Source organism: Pimephales promelas, chromosome 14 (genome assembly GCF_988280905.1).
Source record: "Pimephales promelas chromosome 14, fPimPro1.hap1.1, whole genome shotgun sequence".
In the NCBI taxonomy this organism is placed as follows: Eukaryota; Metazoa; Chordata; class Actinopteri; order Cypriniformes; family Leuciscidae; genus Pimephales; species Pimephales promelas.
This window is the reverse complement of record NC_142782.1, coordinates 32565325-32588417: the sequence shown is the minus strand read 5'-3', so window position 1 is coordinate 32588417 and position 23093 is coordinate 32565325. Positions and strand designations below refer to the sequence as shown.

General features: G+C 37.4%; 1 protein-coding gene across 5 annotated transcripts in view; it reads right to left on the bottom strand.

The window, feature by feature from the left end:
- LOC120481360 (leucine-rich repeat transmembrane neuronal protein 4) overlaps positions 1-23093 on the bottom strand; it is a 433509-nt gene that overhangs the window by 26858 nt on the left and 383558 nt on the right. The window lies entirely within an intron of this gene.

The following is a 23093-nucleotide window of genomic DNA, read 5'->3' as shown; positions in this document are numbered from 1 at the left end:
CCATCCATCCATCCATCCATCTATCTATCTATCTATCTATCTATCTATCTATCTATCTATCTATCTATCTGAATATGAACTTTTGCTCAGTTTTTGCTCATCCTTGGATATATAACTGAACAAAAGTGACAGTAATAATGACATTCATAATGTTTACAACAAAGTATGTATAAAAATGCTATTCTTATGTTTTTTTTGTTCATCAAAGAATCCTGACATTTATCAGGTAAAGAAATTAAGCAGGACAACTCTTTTCAACATTGATAATAATTATAATATCCATTGTTAATAATTGAGCTGCAAATCCGCATATTAGACTGATTTCTGAGGGATAATGTGACACTGAAGACTGAAAATTATAAAGTTTTGCATCAGAGGAATAAATTGCATTCTAAAATACATAGAAAACAGTTTCTTTAGATTGTATTAACAGCACTGTTTTCACTACATTTTTGATCAAATGAAAGCAGCATTAGCATAATAGACTTCTTTCAAAAACATTAATATTTAGTCCATGCAGCCTGTATTCAGATTCAATTCTGCATCCTGCTTTCTACCTTAATTCAAATTCAGGAATTGGAATTTAAAAAGCCATTCTCAAATCGATTCTGAATGGTGCACAACCCTGACCCGGACACACACTTCAGTGTTTACGGCAAGGACACACAAACCCCCCGTCCAACACAAATGACACCGACAAACGCTGACTGGCAAGATGCAGCCATTTCATAAATCTACAGAGATGACTCTTTAGCGAATGGTAATTAAAATAGCCTCAATCCACAAATCCCTGATAAATATTTCATTAAGCCGCTCTTGGTGGCTGTTATTGTTATGGCGCAACTATATTTCAAAGGCTCTCTCGGTGAAATCATTCCAAGCGTTGGGTGGGCTAGAGGGGAATTAACTTTCGGCCGAATCGAGGGTGGGCGGCCGTGATTTATTCGGCGCTGGACGGGGGGAAAAACTCAGTTCGACCTCTTACAAAATAATGAATGCGTACACAGACCCCGGCACTATTTTACAGACGGCCTAAAACCAATGAACAAAGCACAGACCTTTATATTTAAGAAGCACTTGTGCATTATTTATTAAACATCTTGTCTCTAGCCCGAATCATGTGGAGGGCCTCACAGATGCAAGAACTTTTTTACTGCATAAAACATGACACAATATGATATAATACAGACTGTCCAGAGCATAACATTGTCCTGAAAGAAACTCCTCATATTGTCCAGCACTAAGAATGTGCTTTTGTAATCCATAAAAACTCTATTGCCCGCGTTTTGCATATTAATGTTTCATGCATGCTTAACAAAACAATGCGATGGTTTGTGCTCTGGTCTTGACATTTAAATCAATTCTGGTTAAATGAAAGCCTCCATGGCCTTTAAAATATGCTTTATATTCTCATGCAACAGACCCTTTTCTGCTTAAATAAAAGATTTATGATTTCTAATTACTCTGGTTCCATAGGTCTATGGGACTTTTTTATTGTCTGTCAAGTGAAAACCAAGTTCAATTGGGCACACGCACCTCTCCACATGATTTGAGGTTTTATTCAAGTTCAGAGCAAACATGGCATGGGAAATTCAAGGGGTTTGTTGAAAACTGCATTAGCACCTCAGCGGCTAGGTTTTTAGCACCTCAGTTCTTGCAACATTATAGAACTGGAGAAAAAAAAAAACCCAACAACTTGAATTACCCATTGAGAACAGTGTTTATGTCAATGTTGGGCTTCTCAAGCAAACACACCACAAAACAAACTCCCAATATGATGTTTAGTTCTTTGTTTCTTTTTCCATGTTCTTTGTTGCTTTTCACATTCAGTTGGACGCTTTGATGCTTTTCCTCCATGGAGACCAACATGTGAACGCTATCTGGCATGTTTTCGTCTTGTTTGCGGGAGACCGCATCTGTAGATAAACCGCTTCCCATCGCAGTCAAAAACTGAAATGCATAAATTAAGATTTCGCAAGTGCTGCATGTCAACACGACACAACTGTTCAGATTATGATGGATACACATTTTCTGACAACTGCAAATTTCCGGTTTCTGATGTTAATCAGACAGAGAATGAAAAAAGTCTTTACTTAAGACAAAAGTAGACTGTAAAGACCCAAAGAAATTACTTTATTTACAAATGTGTATGTGTGCAAGCCAAGTATATATACAGATTATCAGCCAAAAGCCACAAAACTTGATTTTTAATTTCAGGGGATCTTTAAGATATCAAGAATAATCTGATTAAAGTATAGGCTATAATTTACTATCCATATTTACAATCCAACAGACATGTTTCCTGCAAAAAAGGCATGTGTTTACTCATCGGTTCTGATATAAAATCGGATTACATCAGCTGGGAAATCTTTTATTGGCACAACTTTCTATAATCTTTTCATACTTTGGAAGGATGAAATAACTAACATGAATGCATAAACTATTAAAAATATTACTAATAAACTTTTTTTTTTAATATACTTTCTGGTTTTTACACCTTCTGGTTTATGGTTGAGGATGCACAACTGTTTACAATGACACATGCGTGACAGTCAAACAAATGTAATTTAATGTCACAGGGACTGCACTCTCAGAAAATAAAGGTACAAAAGCTGTCACTGGGGCTGTACCTTTTCAAAAGGCACACTTTTGTACCCAAAGGCTGCATATTGGTACCTTAGTGGTACATATTAGCACCTAAAATGTACATATTAGCACCTAAAATGTACATATTAGCTCCTGAAATGGACATATATATTATCACCTAAAATGTACTTAGCACCTAAAATGTACATATTAGAACCTAAATGTACATATTAGCACCTAAAATGTACATATTAGCCCCTGAAATGGACATATTAGCACCTAAAATGTACATATTAGCACCTAAAATGTCCATATTAACACCTAAAATGGACACATTAGCTCCTGAAATGGACAAATTAGCACCTAAAATGTACATATCAGCACCTAAAATGTACATATTAGCACCTAAAATGGACATATTAGCACCTAAAATGGACAAAAGTTTACCTCTTGAAAAGGTACAGCCCCGGTGACAGCTTTTGTACCTTTTTTTCTGAGAGTGTGTCACTAAATAGTTATTTATGTTCATAAACGTATATAACCATACAGCTTGCTGATTGTTGATCCAGTGATTTAAATACTGCACAAGTGAAAAGTTCTTCATCTCATTTGATTATTTTGACCAACAGACACTTAACTCTTTCCCTCCAGTGTTTTTAAAGAAGAGATCGGTAACGCTTTAGATTACAGCCCGGAAATTACAGCGAAATTAAGACGAATTTACAGCGCAACTTTGGGTATATAGTAAACCTATAACGTACTTGCAAATAAGTATAAGGAAACAACATGTAAAGTTTGGGGAATGAAGGGGTAACAACCAGAAGATTTAAAGGAGTAGTTCACTTTTGAAAAAAAAAAAAAAAAACTTTTGCTGATAATTTACTCACCCCCATGTCATCCAAGATATCCATGTCTTTCTTTCTTCAGTCGAAAAGAAAAGCTGGAATGTTTTCATCAAAATCCTAAATTTCTTTTCGACTGGAGAAAGAAAGACATGGACATCTTGGATGACATGGGGGTGAGTAAATTATCAGCAAAAGTTTTTTGAAAAGTGAACTACTCCTTTAAAGCTGCTAGTGATCCGACCCACTCTTCCTTCTAGTTCATTTTTAGCATCAAATAAACATGAATGAACATAAGAATGAATGTAACCGTGGAAAGGTGTCAGTAAACAAGTTCAAATCATCCCATGTTAATCTTGTATCTCTCCTGACTGCTTTGTCGGACAAAATGGCGGATGGCGAAGTATGATTGGTCAGATTACCTGTCAATCAAGCTCCACGCAAAGAGTCAAATCCAACGCATTCTCATCCTAGGGCGTCATATACTGACGCTCAACGCAAATGGCACCCTTTAGCGTCAATACAACACGCTTCGGTTATGGGTAGGTTTAGGTCTGGGGTAGGGTTAGGGTTAGACCACTAGGAGGCGACTTATGGCCCATATATCTGCGTCTCATATTGACCATGTGCGTTGGATGTATACGCATTGTCAAAAGCGTATATGACGCCCTAGGATGAAAACGGGCTGTCTGTTCTGCTTCACATTATGAATGACACCCTTATCTGACCCTTCATTGTTGGAAGCCATTACTAGCCTTGTGGAAGGCTTTTCCCTGCAACCTCTCGCCTCTTTAACTTAGCATACTAGTTATGGTGATTCACCAAGAACACAGTGTTCAATCACACAGAGAGCTTATTTAAGGGTTTGAAATGCCATCCTTGACTGATTAGTCTCCTTGCGCTGACGTTGTACCATTTATTCTGATGTTTTTCTTTTTATTCCGCTCTAAACCTCCAGCACTAAAGCTCGAAACCATCTCTGCATTTCAATTAGACAGCACGAGGAAGAAAAACCAGTCTCGTCGGACAAGGCCAATGAATAACACTCAGCATTCAGGGAACTGGAGAAGCTGTCCGTCATGTCTGCTTTATCTTTGAAGGGCCCTTGTGAAGCAAATCGATAAATCTCGAAACCAATTTTGCAGGGATAATAATGTTGTACTTGAGTGCGCCTCATTTTCCACAAACACACATTATCCTTTTCAGGTAACTCTTTCATGGCAGGCTCGAGTTCCTTTGGATGCGAGTCCAAAAAAAGTTGCTTCTTGAAGTTTCCGACATGCTCAAAACAAGGTTCTTGGCACAAGCAAAGAACACAAACCGCAGGCGAGCAGAAAACACACGCAGAGCTCGCCGCGTCCACATTTCCGCCAGGAGTTCAGCACAGGCGGGACGAGTGCAACTCAGTAACTTAGAACGAGACGTCCTGGGCGAACTCGAGAGCTAACATCAAATCACGAACGGCTAAAAACAGCAACAGTGACAACGTTTGACTCGGCTTAAATGCTGTTAAAGTGCTGATGCATGTGAAGGCGCTTGATTGCGGGAAAAGACTAGCATAAGGAGACACAGCGGGAAGCATCGGATCTCCCCAGACTCAATAAGCCGCTCAAGGGTAATGGGGATATCTCTCTGACACCATTATTTGCACTCAGACGGCAGATTTCAGTGTGGCAACTTCTCCAGGCCTCCAATGCTGGTAATAATGACAATAATAATAGCATGCATAACATGCAGACTGTCTGCTTGGACTGGATTACAGAACTTTAGTGAAGGTTTTAGCAACAAAATAGCATGGAATATTCTTAAAAAAAATCAGCATTACTTGTAATATTGATTTATGCACTACATAACATGAACTAACAATGAGAAATATATATTTTACAGCATTTATTAACCATTTGGTAATGTTAATACAAGGTGGACTAACTAGTTAACAGACACAACATTTGATCTTAAGAAATGCGGTTAATGCAGTTAATTCATGTGAACAATTGGAACCTTATGTTATTTAAAAAATCTAAAGATTTAAAATGTATTCTTCAGATATTACGATATATAATAAAAATGAATGACATTCTACATTCTAATATAATCAAGAAGTGAAATAAGCAAATTGAAAAATTGAAGAAGCTGTATACACTCATCTAAAGGATTATTAGGAACACCATACTAATACTGTAATATCTTGAAGTTGATGGAGATTTGTGGGATGCACATCCAGGGCACGGAGCTCCCGTTCCACCACATCCCAAAGATGCTCTATTGGGTTGAGATCTGGTCATTTTAGTACAGTGAACTCATTGTTATGTTCAAGAAACCAATTTGAAATGATTGGAGCTTTGTGACATGGTGCATTATCCTGCTGGAAGTAGCCATCAGAGGATGGGGACATGGTGGCCATAAAGGGATGGACATGGTCAGAAACAATGCTCAGGTAGGCCGTGGCATTTAAACCATGCCCAATTGGCACTAAGGGGCCTAAAGTGTGCCAAGAAAACATCCCCCACACCATTACACCACCACCACCAGCCTGCACAGTGGGAACAAGGCATGATGGATCCATGTTCTCATTCTGTTTACACCAAATTCTGACTCTACCATCTGAATGTTTCAACAGAAATCAAGACTCATCAGACTAGGCAACATTTTTCCAGTCTTTAATTGTCCAATTTTGGTGAGCTTTTGCAAACCGAAAGCTCCTTTTCGGTTGTAACGAGTGGTTATTTCAGTCAAAGTTGCTCTTCTATCAGCTTGAATCAGTCGGCCCATTCTCCTCTGACCTCTCGCATCAACAAGGCATTTTCGCCCACAGGACTGCCGCATACTGGATGTTTTTCCCCTAAATGCATTGAAGCAACTGCCATCTGATTGGTTGATTGGATAATCGCATTAATGAGCAATTGAACAGGTGTTCCTAATAAGCCTTTAAGTGAGTGCATGACATCATTGTGGGTATGTCCACTGTTGTCGCATGGAAACTAAATTAACCAGAAAAGAAGTTTGCTTTAAATGACTGTATTTTCTCAAAGTGCACAGAGCCAAATGTGGTCATAGTGGAAGACACAGGCAATTAAGTTAAGCATTTGTGTGAGTGGTCCCAGTGAGCTAATTGCAGGTTATGTTAAAATGCTCAACATTAGTATACTACATTTCCTCTGCACAAAATTTAGAAAGCTAACCGAAATGACATTATCTTAATTTGATTCACTTACTCTAAATACTAAGGCGCAAATATTGTGTTGTGTTTGATGCTTTTAGCTTTCAGACTACGCTAAGCACACAAATATCATCTTCAATTTATAAATGGTTTGTTCTTATGCAGTACATTTGAATGCTGAAAACCAATGCAAAGCAAAATCAGTCAAATAGATGTAGTAAATGTATAAGAAAAGGTTCTATATGGATTCCATCAGGCGTTTCATTCTGTATAACCTTTTAAGTGCTTAGTTTTACTTAATTCATTGTTTTAATTAAGTTTTAATTTTAATAACACTTTATGAATTAAGCAGCTTGTAAACATTACCACTAGAAAAAAAATTAAATACCCGTTAAACATGAAAGTATTATGCAATCATTTAAAGGGATACTCCACTTTTTTTGGAAATAGGCTCTAAACAGTTGCGTTAAACTAAACAGTTGAGTTTCACCGTTTTCTCATCCATTCAGCCGATTTTCTGATATTTTAGAAGAATATCATGCAGTAACCAGACAGTTTCTGGTCTCATTGACTTCCATAGTAGGAAAAAAAATATATTTACTATGGAAGTCAATGGAAGTCAAGTCTGGTAACTGATATTCTTATAAATATCAGAAAATCGGCTGAATGGATTAAAAAACGATGAAACCCAACTGTTTAACTCTGGGGGAGTGGTAAAATGAGCCTATTTAACCAAAAAGTGAAGTATCCCTTTAAGACATTTCTCCTTACTTTGAACCTTTCTGGCATAAAGCCTTCTTTAAAAATCAAGTCAAGGATCCTAGAGTTCAATACATAACCCCATTGAGCCCATGCCATGGTGAGTGTCCTATTTCTCACCATTATTTTGCACATATTCTACACTTATCTATATATTGCAATTTAGTTTCACAATTACATGTTGCGCCCTCTATCTGACGCCGTTTTTGCTAATGTACCTTTAAGACTGTTCGCAAATGATTTTATGATTTCGGCAGCGCCATAAATTCTCTCACTGTGAAATCCAAACACTTTAGGTAAACGGAGGCCGTTCCATTTCCAATGCATTAGCAATTAGCTTTAGCATCTCAAATTGCAACCCATAATGCAACGTGATCATCTTCCCCAGAGTCGCTTCGACCAGAAGGCTCAGAATGTCAAAGGAACATTGATAAAGCAATAGAAAGAGCACTGACTGTCACTACATCAGATGCATGCATAAAACGAAAAGGAAAAAGACATACTTCCAACATCAAAGCTTACAAAGGTGCAGCAGAGGAGTGCAAGGCTCACTTTTCTCCAATACCTTTCATCCCTGGATGTCTTTTTTTAAATTATTTCCCCCCTTTTTTAAATAGTAAGTAAGGACAAATATATTTGCCTGTTCTTCTGGTACGACACTTGGTTTCTGAAGTGCTTTCAGCTGGGCAACGCTTTAGAAATGAGGGCAGGAAAGAGTTTCCGCCTTTTCCTTGCTAAATGCTGGATCGCTGCTTTACTGATAAGATGTGGCTTCCTTTGAAAAGGGCATTTTGTATTGAATCCTGTTAAACAGCTCTTTGGAGATGGTGATTATAGTACTTTAAAATGATGGCCTGGGTTGAAAGGCTGCTTTACATGTGTAACTCAGTGACGCTTTACAAATACGGTCACTATAGAGCAGACTCACCGCCATCATTGTGGACAGGTGTCTTTCTTTACATCTGCACTTCATAGCACTTGGAGGGATCCATTCAGAAGAGCCCGCAATCTCTGATCTAGCTTAGATAATCGAGCCCATTGTCCACGGATACAATGAACAGAGATTATATGTAGCTGTACTCCTCAAAAGGTTTGCAGGACATACAGTATTTTAAAGTGTCTTCTGTCCTTCACGCTAATACCTGTCTGCAAAATACCAGAGGTGACGGATGACCGAATGAGTGACACAATCTGATTCTTTGAATTAGATTTTGTGTGTGTGTGAGTTAGTTTACTGAGGTTTACAGAAACCCTGGCCCTCAAACTAACTTTAAAACCCATAAAATCGAACAGTTTTGAGTCATTAGTCCATAACTCTAAAATCATCAGCATTTCCGGAAGCAACAAAATGCAATTATTCAATTAAAAAGCAGTAAAAAAACAGGGTAACACTTTACTTGAAGGGGTGTGCATGAGACTGACATGACATCTTATGAATATGAAGTTTTATGCATGTTTGTGACAACTGTCATTAAGTGTCATTCGCTCAGTTATGACATTTTTAATGCAAATATATGACATTGTTTGAGATGTCTTTGTTGACACCTTGTCATAAACCAATACATCATAACCTGTCAGTGTCTTTGTCATGACGACTTGACATTACTAAGACAACACAACCTGTCATAAACATGACATAGCAGATTAATGATCAAACTTAAGAAAGCACCTGGTTGACATTACATTAAACTGTCAGCTGGTTGGTTTTGATTGGCTGTCATGAAGCCATTATAACTTTTTAATGACAAATTCAATTAGTACACTGTCATGACACAGTTATAATGGCCTCATGACAGCCAATGTCAAAGCCAACCACATGACAGTTGAATTTAATTTAATGTAAAGTTGTCATGACAAAGACACTGACAGGTTATGATGTTATGGTTTATGTCAAGATGTCATAAACAATGTCATATTTGCATTCAAAATGTCATTATTAATGACAGTAGTCATAAACATGCATAAACCCACTTCATATGTCATGTCATGGTTATGAAGGTGTCATGTCAGTCTTATGCACACCCCTTCAAATAAAATATAACCAAAAACAGTAATATTATTCCAATTTAAAATAGCTGTTTTATATTGTGTAAATGTAATTTATTAGCTGAGTTTTCAGCATCATTACTCCAGTCTTCAGTGTCACATGATTTACTCAATTTATTCATCATATCCTTAATAATATCACAGCAAATCTCCGCCACAGCTTCCCAGCCTATGATATTAATACGGCATCACAGGTATTAGGGCTGGGTAATAAATATCGATTTCTCGATATTAATCGATTCTCATTTTTACAAACCGATATCGATTCTTAAATCTCAAGAATCGATTAGTCATCCTGTTTCGTTTGAATGAATGGGACATTGTATCGCGGCTGCGCGCATCCTAAAAATCGCAATAATCTTTGTCCTTTGTTACTATTGATATGAAACAAAGTGTCAATTTTCAAATTACGTCCATTTTCTTTAGAAATTCAAAAACATAAATAGCGTTTTGGCGCTGTGGCGTGAGATCGCTCTGGCGCATCTCAAGAGAAGCAGCAGCACTGATCTCTCTTCCGGGATAATAATACCAGTCACAGCACCAAATAAACATGAATGAGCATCTGAAAGTGTGTTAAAAGATAGAGTACAACTTATCGAAATCCGTATCATGTCACATTGATTCGCTCAAACTGCGTTTCATCCGTGGAAAGACGTCAGTTAAACAGCTTGTAATCAATGTCATGTATCGTCATATTTACCTCAGAAAACCCACATAAACTCGTTAGTGTTCTTCAATATTTAATGCATATTTGAATAAATCTGGCAAGTTTTTATGACAGCCACCATTTAAATGTTTACATTTCATATAATCTTCTTATTATAAAAATAAATAAAAGTATAATTTAAGTGTTTGTATAGCTATAAAACAGTTAATTATTACCTTCATATTAGGCTAATGAAGCCTAGTAGGCTACAACTAGACTATATATATAGACCATAGTTTACAGCATTTAAGAGATTTGATTCCCTTGAGAAAAATTGCCATTTATTGTAACTGATATCCAAAATAATCGATATTGAATCGAATCGAATCGTAATCGAACCGAATTGCAAGCTTGTGAATCGAAATCGAATCGAATTGTGAAATTTGTCTCAATACCCAGCCCTAACAGGTATGCAGTGTGCTGAAATCAACCGGTTATGTTCCAAAACACAAACATCCTGCTTCCATCTACAGACACACACGCAGGAGAAAAACACACGTAGGAGAAGCACACGTAGGAGGCTTGGATGCGAGCGCTTTCTGCTTTGAAGATACACACCGAATCACCTCATGCTGCTAGTTTAAGTGCTTCTGTGTTTTTGAGCTGTCAGAAAATGTGTTCACAGGACATTTGATGCTGACAGCCTCTGCATAAATGCTTTTACCAGAACACACCAACACATTTACATGCATAAAGAGACTTGAAAAAGTTATTGTTAGTTTGATATGATTTGATTCTCTTTCAGTTAACTTCAACGCTGGTTTAAGTCACTGACAGGGACGTGCACAGGGGGGTTGCTCAGGTTGCCCGGGCAACTGCCCATATGCCCTTCTCGACTCAGGTTGCCCTTCTGAGGAAAAAAAAAAATCGTACAATGGATGTAGAATTTCACGTAGGCCTAGACAAAAAGTAATATAAAAATCGCAAAGCCTTATTCACTTCCAAAAAAAAAAAAAATGTGAAAGTCAAACTGTTTCCACGAGACCATAGACTGCACGCGACCGTATGGTAAAGCACCGCAAATTTAAATTACTCAGGCTGCGCCTCCATCTCGTGTCGCGCGCTAATTGGCTTTATGCCCAGCTGCACTACTTCCTGAACTTCAGCCAGCTCCTTGTTTCCTGTCTGCCATTATTGGCCAAATTGATTCATTCAGGTGTGTCTGATTATTGTTGCCATGACTACTGAGGTCAGGTACACCTGAATTAATCAATTTGGCCAAAAATGGCAGACAGGAAACAAGGAGCTGGCTGAAATTCAGGAAGTAGTGCAGCTGGGCATAAAGCCAATTAATGTGTACGAAGTCCATGACAAAATGAAGCGAAACTATCCTTCTCGTCACGAAAAGAGGAAGAAGAAAAACATGAGAGTGAATTGCGGGAACATCAGTCAGGTAAACTTGTGTTCTGTCCTCTCTAGTGTCAGCAAAGTTTGATGGTTTGTCTGGGCAGGCAATGCATCTCTTGCATCACTTTTTGCCTGACAAAAGTGAGAGTAAAATACCATTATTTATTACGTTTTGTTTTTGATAAACGACAAAGTGCAACAACAGTGTTTGTTTACTGCAGCTCGAAAAACATAACCGCGTCGCGTGTGTTGCGTTCATATGCGCGTGCACGAAATGAAACTCGCATTTTTCAAGCAGAAATGTGGAGACCAGAGAAATACTGTACAATACTTGAATGATGGCACTCCCAATCAAAGTACACATTATAAAGACACTGATTATCTAGTCTCAGTGTAGTTAAAAACTCTAAACAACTGCACTAATTATGCAAGATATAAACCAATGTATTGGCAATTTGACATTGATTGACTATTGATTTATAGGCTATATTGAATTTAAAATGATGATTAGATGGACATTCTGGTCAATATGAATGCAAATCCCTCAGTAAATAACCATAAATCAAGATTTGCTTTAACATGCATAAAAAAAAAAAATAAATAAATAAAAATCATAGGCTACTGATTCCGAAAATACCCTGGCTGTAGAGAGAACCAAAGTTAATCCCAAAAGCCAAAGTTCAGGGTTGTACTTTATTATTTTCTTCTTGTTTATGTTTACGTTAATATTCACTTGTTATCTTAACATTCTATAAAAATGCTTTATTCAGTAAATATTGTTTGTTTGAACCTCATTCTGTTCTATATTGTTGTATTTATTCTTTGACTGTTTTGTTTAAAGGAGGGAGGATTGTATTGGGCGGTATTGAGTGGCAATGGCAAATGGTTTACATGGTTCACAGCATCACAGATCAGGTAGAGGGCCCCTTAGCAGAATTTTGCTTAGGGCCCCAGGGGGAGGTCAGGATTGGCAAAAAAAAGAATTGTATTTTTTCCCGAAATCTAAGCGTTTTTTATTTTTTCGAGTTTTTTCCACTCAATCCAGATTATTTCTTTTCAAATAAATAAATAATAATAAAAAAAAACAATAAACAACAATATGAAGAACTCTTTTGCTCATTTGTCTCATCTCTGACATTTTGCAATCTTTATAAATAATTATAAGACCATAAGATGAGGCAATGCGTTTGAACATAAACACGGCCAGATAAGGCAATTTGGAAGGGGACAAATTCAACTGAATATATTCCTTCATATAGCCCGTGAGTGGGGAGGAGGGGGGGGGGGGGGGTGCCCTTTTTTCAGGTCAGAGCAACTGCCCCTCAAAATTCCTGTGCACGTCCCTGGTCACTGACTTATTTCAGAATGTAAAAACTGACTAGAGATGCTTTTTAAACAGTACTGAATGAAGATCATGCACGACTGCTTTTCACTTACTGTCCAAAACATGAATCCAGTCAAGTGTGTTCAAACCTTTGACTGTCGAGTGCAAATCTTTCAATACAGATCAGTCTCAAAAGACAACTTTTAACTGTTGGTTAACAGCTGAGTACACACACACACACACACACACACACACAAAAAGGTGTTTCATGATTTGAGAGTTTGATGAACAGCATCGATATTTGAAATTGAATTATTTGGTAACATAGGTCTTTGCTGTCACTTTTGATATTTTAATCTGATTTATTGTGATATTGTTTAAAAAGAATTATTATTTGTTTTAATTTACGTATCTCAAATGTTAGATTCCAAAAAAAAAAAAAATTAAGCTGCACAACTGTTTTCAACATTGATAATTATAATAAATGTTTCGCAGCAAATCGGCATATTAAAATGATTTCTGAAGGATCATGTGACATGATGCTGAAAATTATTACATTTTCAAAATTAAATAATAATTATATATATATATATATAAAATTATTTTATAATATAATATAATATAATATGATATAATATAATATAATATAATATAATATAATATAATATAATATAATATAATATAATATAATAAAGTGAAAAATGTTCAATAATAGTAATACCAAGATAAGGCGAGCACTGAAGTTTTGGGCGAGTCATGTGATCACAACCTGGCAGCCAGCAAGTATTTTTTTTTTATCTCTTTTTTTTATCTGTGCTCTGTTAATCAAACAGTACATTCAAAACACCCACATGGGGAATTTGTATGATTTATATCGTGCAAGAGATCCGGCAGTCAAAACCTGAGCAATAACCTGGTCACACTTACATCTCTCAAGTCATAGAGTCATGGAGGATCTAAACAAGCTTCAGGCTTTCTGCTGCCAACCTAAGCCTCTGAGTCAATACCAATACCCCTCTCTAATATTGAAGTGTTTTTATGAAATTCCTCTCACAGTTCACCAGCTGGAAATGAATTGTGCGGCGGGCTGAGATCTGCACAAGGCTCAAGGAGGAATTGCAGGTCTCTCATCCTGTCTAAGGCCAGTTTGGATGGGCTCCTCTCCTCTGAAATAGTGCTCCCTGAACCAGAACGCAGGTCCAAAATTGAACTCTGCACATTTCCAATAACCCCTGCCATATTTAATCAGTCTATATCAACCTGACACCACCTGAGGAGTAATGTTCTTTCTCTCGCTTGAAAGCCAGTGCTTGCTCTCCTCCGGGTAGACGTGGTAAATGAGTAATCTAAATTTTGTTGACTTTGTTTGTGCTGGGAGCTTGTCAGACCGGTGGATGGAAGTGTAATAAAGATAACTGATAACAGGCCACATCATCATCAACACCAAGACGAATCAGTTGTGCATATTAGTTCCAGTCAAAAAATGTGCACAAATGACAAATTGTCAAAACACTCAAACGCCATTCAAACTGCTTGCTACGGATGCGAAAAACGCATAAAATCGAACCCGATTCGATTTTTTTTTTTTTAATGACGGACGAAAGTTTCGGAGGCAGTGTGCAAGCGTGATTGACATAACGTGAGGTCGTATTTATTTTTTAACGTGCGAAAATGTCGGACGCTAATTTCGGACTCAGTGTGCAAGGGCCTATAATCTTGACATTTCCCCCACATTTCAGACTAATAGTCAAGACTTCAAAACTACACTCTTAGAAGAAATGGTTCTATTTAGAACCAGAAATGATTCCACCCCCCGCTTCATATATGGAACTCTAAAATGGTTCTATATAGAACCATTTTTTTGGGGTAAAAGGTTCTATTGGCCAAGTATGGAACCCCAGGGTTCTATATAGAACCCAGAGGAACCCTTTTTAAAGAGTGTATAGAACCTTTTAGGGGTTCCAAATACGTAGCGCTGATAGAACCTTTTAAGGTTCTATAGAGAACCTTTTCTTCTAAGAGTGTATGAAAAATCTCATTACTGCGTAATAATCAGGAAACTTTACTGCTGTACCATGAGTGCAGCAGGCGTAATGATCTGACCATAAACTGTAAACAATATGGACAAAGCGTCTGTGACGTCACCCGTAGACTTTCTGACCCGTAGCTGTTTATGGGGGTATGGGAGGCGCCATATTGGAAAATCTTGGGAAATACAAAATACAAATGTTCAGAAAGGATACAGAGGTGGTACAGAGGTGTTGTGTCAGATCATGGCCGAGACCGTTATTAGCTGTCAATCAAAGTTAACCACCCTTATTTGTCTTGTTTAATTATGATATAAAAAAAAAAATCACCCCCCTCACAGTTGCCAGAACCTATCGAAAAATACACTAAAAGTCCATGGGACCAACCTGTAAAAACATGAATTTATGCCATGAAAACGGACATTTTAACATGGGATCTATGGATATTTGCTCCCATTTGGGACCTCCCTCTAGTGGATTTTAGATGTATTGCAGTTTTTTGCACTTCCGGGTAGGCTTCATTTTTCAGATTAGAATTTTGCCACTTGGATATGACGCAGCGCCAACATAACTACACAAACTTAGTCCCGGTCACGTTGGAAGTTACCGAGCTGGGGACTATTTTCAGGTGCTGCGTCATATCATTACGCCTGCTGCACTCATTGTTTCCAAATAGAGGGGAGTATTTCTTTAATGCAGCCTTGCTGAATTAAAGTATAATTTCTTAAAAAAAAAAAAACTTAAAAAAGATACATTTCTTACAAATTCCCAAACCTTTAAAGGCTTATGTAAGATGGATGAAAGTAAGTATAGTGACATTCTCTAAAAGGACATTTTTAGGACATTCGTGTTCACATTTCTTCTACTGATTTAAGACCATCCAACAAAGTCTCAATTTAAACATTTGCAGCCAATCTTCATTATACAATCTTTCACATGAGCTCCTGCAGGAACATCACATGCCATTTAAATCAGAAAATGATGATCTATTTATAGTGAGTCGAGAACAATGCAGGTTTATTCATCTATGGATTGAGAGACAGAGAGAAATCAACCGAGATTTCAAGAGTGATTGGTGTGTAATTGAATGGTTGTTCTGGAAATTTCCTGTGCTGGCTCCATCATAGCTGCGATTTCATTGTAATGCTTGGCTAACTCCCGCCATAGCGGGACCTAATCAGAATTAATTCAAACATGGTGGCCTGCAGAAACGAAAGCCACTAGAAACCATCACCATTCCACTTTCAAGCAGAAGAGACAGCTGTCGAGAAAAAAAAAAAAAAAAAAAAAAAAACACTGCGCTCTTTCACATTAATATAGATGCTTCCTTGGCAAAAACTGCAGCCCGTTTTGAAAAGAGTGCTAACATGTTCAGATTTCTGAACTTACGTTATGGTGGACATTGTGTGGGTTGCATTAATGACAGATGAAGTGTCACACGTCACATCACCATCTGTCCAATTCATTTCACCACTCAAAAGTGCACCGATGACCAGCTAATCCTAAAGTGCCATCTGTATATTAACACAGAGAACGTTTATGTTCAGAGCGTAGTTGCAAATAATATTCATTACTTTTGAATAAAACTAAATTTACCCCCAAATCCTCATACCGTATAAAGCATAAGGAGTAAGGACCTTTCATTTTTTTAGATCGATTGACTCTCAGTAGATTCTGGTTTCTGATTTTCAACATAATCCAAAGGACAGTACAACACATTCTACTTTGTACCATAACTACATTATTAATATTATTTGCATTATTTGAAATGAACCGGTTTAAATATGATTCACCAACATTCTGTATACAGCTAAATAGATAAATAAATACATATAATGTAAAAGGACAATTGTGTTATCATTTAAATTACAAAAATGTGTACAAGGTTTACTAAAGGAATATATTACTTTTGCAGAAACTGTAAATGATTTTTGTAATTGGAACAGTATTTTACTGTAATATGTACAGTAAAATGTGCAGTTAAATGCGCCAACACCGTAAATAGCCATTATGGGAAAATATGTGTTTACTACTGTAATTATTTTCTACTGTAAATCGTAATAAAATCGAATTATATAATAGGAAATCAATTACTGTAAGTAAAAATACACTCATGAATACAATATACAGTATTATTCCTGTGAATTAAAATATGGTACTTGTACTGTAAATGAAAAATACAGTATTCAGACTGTAAATATTAATGCAGTATACAATTGTATCACTGAAAATGAAATTACAGTAGTGCTACTGTAAACACTTTTACAGTAACTTACTGGCATCCAGCTGCCAGTAAGTTACTGTAAAATTTACAGCAATTCCCCCCCCCCCCCAATATTGTACTGTACAATAATAACTAAATAAAATATAATTTTAGTATTAATAATAAAAATTTGGTTTTAAAGACAAAACTAACATTTATGGATCTTTCAATTTCTTTGCTTTCAAATGTCTTTTATTTTGGTATAAAAATGGTGATAAAATGTGACTTCTTATCTTAAGGCATACGTGAGACAGAGAGTGAATTAAAAAAAAATGTTTTCCTGAATTATTAAAATAATTCCTTGCAGATGCATCATTTTACTATTTATCTTTAACTACATCATATTCCTATATTTAACTAAAGGACAGGCCCAGTTGCATCTACTGGGTGGAGTCCCGGACCTCCAGTGGCCCTCAAGTCACATGAAGTCTACTACAGTAACCTACAGGGAGCAATTAACACACACACACACACACACACACACACACATATACAATTTGTACTGCATCTTCCCTCATTCCAAAACCCAAATCAGTGGTTCTAATCCATCAGTGTGTGTGTGTGTGTGTGTGCGCGTGGGTGGTTTGTCCAGTCGTGTCGTGTATGAAATCATCCCAGCAGGAAAAGCAAACCCGCGTGCCAGTTCGGGAGTTGCTCCGTCTTGGCTCCTGCATGTCAATATCACCCCTCCCTACATGGCACAGTTTCCATGGTGATGACAGCAGAGTGAAGACTGTATATCTAAATCTATGGCAATAACTCTCATAGAAATTAGTGCTGGGCGAAGGTGAAGGATTGAAGAGGAAGAGGGAAGAGGAGGGGGTTCCTGAACCGCTGCCAGCCTCTCTTGCTTCCTGCTTGGCTGCATTAATGGAGTGCCTTGTGCGCTCTGAGGAGGCTTATGGAAGCTTATACTCTAATGTATTTATCCTTCATGCAAACTGCAATATTTACGCAGGATTTTCACGCCAGGATCCCACTCCAAGCCTGCTTTAGCCACTGTGCTCAGCTATTTAAGAGCTGATCCCCTGCATTCCCGGCTTCCCGTCCGATAACAACAGCAGGGCCACCAAACAAAGTTCAAGTCTTCAACTGGAAAATGAATTCACAAACACAACCCGTTTACTTCTGTGTGATGCACATTAAGACAATAATAATAAAAAAAAAAAGATTTCAAGAGTGACCTCAGATCAAGCAAGCCTGGATGCCAGCCCGAACTCCGCCCACAACATTTTTTGGTTGGGAAGTTCGGTCTGGACTCGATCCATTGAGGAGTAATTATGATCAGTCAAAAAATGATTGGGCCAATCAAATTGCCAGGGCGGCCTTTATATGATGATGGACAGGTGATCTGCAAGGACGTAATCATCACGTCATCAAAGAGCGCTCGTCAAAGATGACTGCAGCTGGAGAATTGAGATGTATAGGCTCCGCTGTCGCGTCTTTTGTAAAATAAATCGACAGCGCATTCATTTTAATAGACAAACAGAGAACTGCAATCAAGGCATTTGTCGATCGGAAAGATATTTTTGGCGTCCTTCCAACATGATTCAGGAAAAGTGTAACTTATCAGCTGGCTCTGACGGTCGTTAAGAAGATGGGACGTAATGAAAAGCCTGTGGTCGTTGTGGTTTCTCCTTTGGTGGCACTCATGGAGAAGTAAGTAAAAGAAGTAAAACTTGTTATTTAACTTCTAAAATGAATAAAGTTAGGCTACGTTCTGTATTTTGAAAACAGCGCTATGCAAAGGAGTTGACTTATTGCGTTGCTCTGATTGGTTGTAGGTCTACCGGCTATCCAATTGAGTGCAGAGGGGTTTTTTTTTTTTCCTGATTCGGTTAAGACACGCCTCATAATCAAAGCCCAACGGAGGAGTTTCAGACTCATATTCTCTCTTGAATATGAGTATGACGAAGTCAGGCTAAGATTAAGCCATAATGTTGCGAGAATATAAATCGCATGTTGCAAGAATAGAGATAACTTGAATAAAGTTGGAACATTACAATATAATTGTAGTTATATTTTGAGAATAAAGTACAAATTATGAGGGAAAGGGGACATCAAGTAACAACGTTATTGGAATTAAAGGTAACACTTTACAATAAGGTTCGTTAGTTAACATTAGTTAACTGCATTAGTTAATATGAACTAATAATGAATAGCACATATACAGCATTTGTTAATCTTTGTTAATGTTATTTTCAACATTTACTAATACTTGATTAAAATCTTGTTAACATTAGTTAATGCACCGTGAACTAACATGAACAAACAATGAGCAGCTGTATTTTCATGAACTAACATTAACAAAGATGAACAAATGCCGTAACAAATGTATTGCTCATGGTTAGTGCATGTTAGTAAATACATTAACTAATGTAACTAATGAACCTTATTGTAAAGTGTTACTGAATTAAACTGTGAGAAATAACATTTTATAATAAAAATGATTTATTTAAAAAATATTTATTTTGTAAAGGCCAACTTCACTTGGCCGATGATAATTTTAAACATATTCCTATTAACTTATCATATTCCAACTTTTATTATTTTGATTTTATTATATACACGGACTATTATGAGATTATTTTCCAAACATTGACTTTTTTCCAAACACATTTAATTTAACTTAAAATATATATCAAACAAGTGAAGCTGAATATTTACAGGAAAAAACAACAACTGTAAAATGGAAAATAATCAGTGAATGATGATGGAAAATGATGTCAACTAAAAAAGGGAAGTCTTTCAATGTCATTTGATGAAAGATTATTATGAAAAATCTATAAACATTTCAGAATTTATAGAAAAATTATAAATTATGCTTAATTACAACAAACCCTAAACCAAACTCTCTGACTCCAAGTTTATCAAGCGACGAGAATACTTTTTGCGTGCAAAAAACAAACAAAAATAACGACTTTATTCAACTATTCATTTCCTTCTCTGTTGGCCTCGAGCGAGTTCACGTAGTATAACAGCGCAGCGCTTGCGTTGTACATACAACTACGCTAGGCCCACAGAGAAGGAAATGAACAGTTGAATAAAGTCATTATTTTTGTTTCTTTTTGCATTCTCGTATTAGTATACAAGAGTATCTAGTATTATGAGTATTACCCTAGTATTACCCTAACCCTAAGCCTATGGAGGAGTGATCCAGCTCTCAGATCTAATCAAAGATATCTTAAAAAGCCGTTTCGAAGCTCGAACGTGGTTGGACAACATGAGGGAGAGTAATTACTGACAGAATTTTCATTTTTGGGTGAACTATAGTGTAACCGCATTGAATCATTCACTATAAGACCACAAATTGAATCAAAACAGGAGGAGATATGGCAGTCAGTGTGACGCACACATGTGCAAATGTTCTCAAAAGGGCACACAAAGGTTGCGTGACAAAGCTGAGGCCATGTGAAATTTGCACCAAGCTGAAGCAAAGAAGAAGACAACTGAAGCGTCAATAAAGTGCCTTATCTGCACCCTGAAGGAGGTCGACCCAGCTGTTCATGCTTAATAATGAGCGGATGATATCGAGCTGCGACTCCGTAGGCTCTATTCTGCTAGCGTACGCTGAAACCCATGCTGAAGAGTTTCAACAGAGGAGCGTCCTACAGCAGTTTCTGGTGGACACCAGAACCCCCTTCATATTGATGTGGCCGAGAACAGGAGCAGACAGGAGATGAAGCAGCCAGATGTCCTTGTGTTATGATATTACCTCTGAAGAATGGGCCGCTGGAGTGGATCGTGATACGAGAGCAGGATGGGCCGTGTGATATGGATGGATGGGCTGGCCTGTGTGTGCACAACACTGAGAGAATGACAGACCAATTGAGTGCCTTCTCAAAACACTCATACAGACAAATGGGCGCATTACGTCACCGGCACATTAGATAATTCTGACCTATGCGACATTGCAAATGAGTCATGCTACCATTACGTCCACCTACAAACAAGCAACATGCATGGGAAGAGGCAATCTGACGAGCTATCAAGAAAACAATTGCATTTTTTTTCTTCCTTGGCATCACTTAATGGATGCCTTTGAAACGGACACGGAGAACATCCATTTATACCTTCACATTTAAGACGACGCAATGAAGCATCTACAGACACAACCCGTTCACTGCATATAGCGCCCGCATACTGTAAAATTCCTGATTACATTGCATATCATACTGCTTGTGAGTACTAAAAGCAGCTGTTTTCTGACCAAAACTAAATTTGCATGCATTTCTTTTTGCTTAAAAAGAGTGTGATGCGAGTTCGTGACTCTCCTGTTGGAACTCATTTTTCAAAATGAACTTTTCGTGTCATTTGGTTCATTCAACGAAAGAAATGAGCGAGTCGACTTCTGATGAACGGGTTTGAACAGGAGAGTCACGAACGCGCGTCACAGAACAGAGAAAGGCGAGCATTTGTGCTTATAAAACGTAAACTTTGCTATTTTTTTTAAAATGAGTGATCGTTTCGCTTGATAAGACCCTTATTCATCGTCTGAAATCGAGCGTTCGTGACTCTCCTGTTCGAACTCATTTTTCAAAATAAACTTTTCGTGTCATTTGGTTCATTCAACGAATGAAATGAGCGAGTCGACTCTGGAAAAGATTTGTTCGTTCTGGTGAACGAGTTCGAACAGGAGAGTCACGAACGTGCGTCACAGAACAGAGAAAGGCGAGCATTTGTGCTTATAAAACATAAACTTTGCTATTTTTTTTTTTAAAATGAGTGATCGTTTCGCTTGATAAGACCCTTATTCGTCGTCTGAAATCGAGCGTTCGTGACTCTCCTGTTCGAACTCATTTTTCAAAATGAACTTTTCGTGTCATTTGGTTCATTCAACGAATGCAATGAGAGAGTCGACTCTGGAAAAGATTTGTTCGTTCTGGTGAACGAGTTCGAACAGGAGAGTCACGAACGTGCGTCACAGAACAGAGAAAGGCGAGCATTTGTGCTTATAAAACGTAAACTTTTCTATTTTTTTTAAAATGAGTGATCGTTTCGCTTGATAAGACCCTTATTCATCGTCTGAAATCAAGCGTTCGTGACTCCTTTTCGAACTTATTTTTCAAAATGAACTTTTCGTGTCATTTGGTTCATTCAACGAATGAAATGAGCAAGTCGACTTCTGATGAACGAGTTCGAACAGGAGAGTCACGAACGCGCGTCACAGAACAGAGAAAGGCGAGCATTTGAGCTTAGAAAACTTGATGAATGAAATGAGCGAGTCGACTCTGGAAAAGATTCGTTCATCAGAATGATAAGACCCTTATTTATCGTCTGAAATCCCTTAAAGCCCTTTGAACAGTTTGCGGTTAGCACTGAAACTCTCATTTGGACCTTGAACCGTTTGGTTCCCATTGAAGTCCATTATATGGAGAAAAATCCTGATTTTTTTTCATCAAAAACCTTAATTTCTTTTCGACTGAAGAAAGAAAGACATGGACATCTTGGATGACATGGGGGTGAGTAAATTATCAGCAAAAGTTTTTTTTAAAAGTGAACTACTCCTTTAAAGCCACTTAATATAAAGTGGGACCATGTTGTCTGACTGTGTGTGAGTGTGTGTTAAAATTGAAAGTTTTTATGAATAAAAGGCAGGAACATTTAGATTATGATAATTTGGAGTTTCCAACAAAACACAGCTGGAGATAAGATATGGGTTCTTTTCCTTGTGGGTGTAATGGTTATTTTATAATAACCGCTATTATTTAATGTTCTTTCAACTCTCAACGCTTCACGCAGAGCTGATCAAACGACAGCATTATTGATTTGACACAAACAGCTCTTTGAGAGGAGATGAACTTTATAGAGACCACCCATGTCTGCAAGATAGTACTTATGTCTGCATAATTCCCTGCAGATATATGAGATTTTTCTTGGTCTTTGAGTTGATATATGCAGTCTAGAGATAGAACATCAATTTAAACTATACATATGCTTAATTTACAAGTATTTTCAAGGTGAGGTGAGACTGAAAGTGCACTAAGCGCTTGGCCACGGTTCTGACATTTAAAGCAATCCGAGGACACTGCC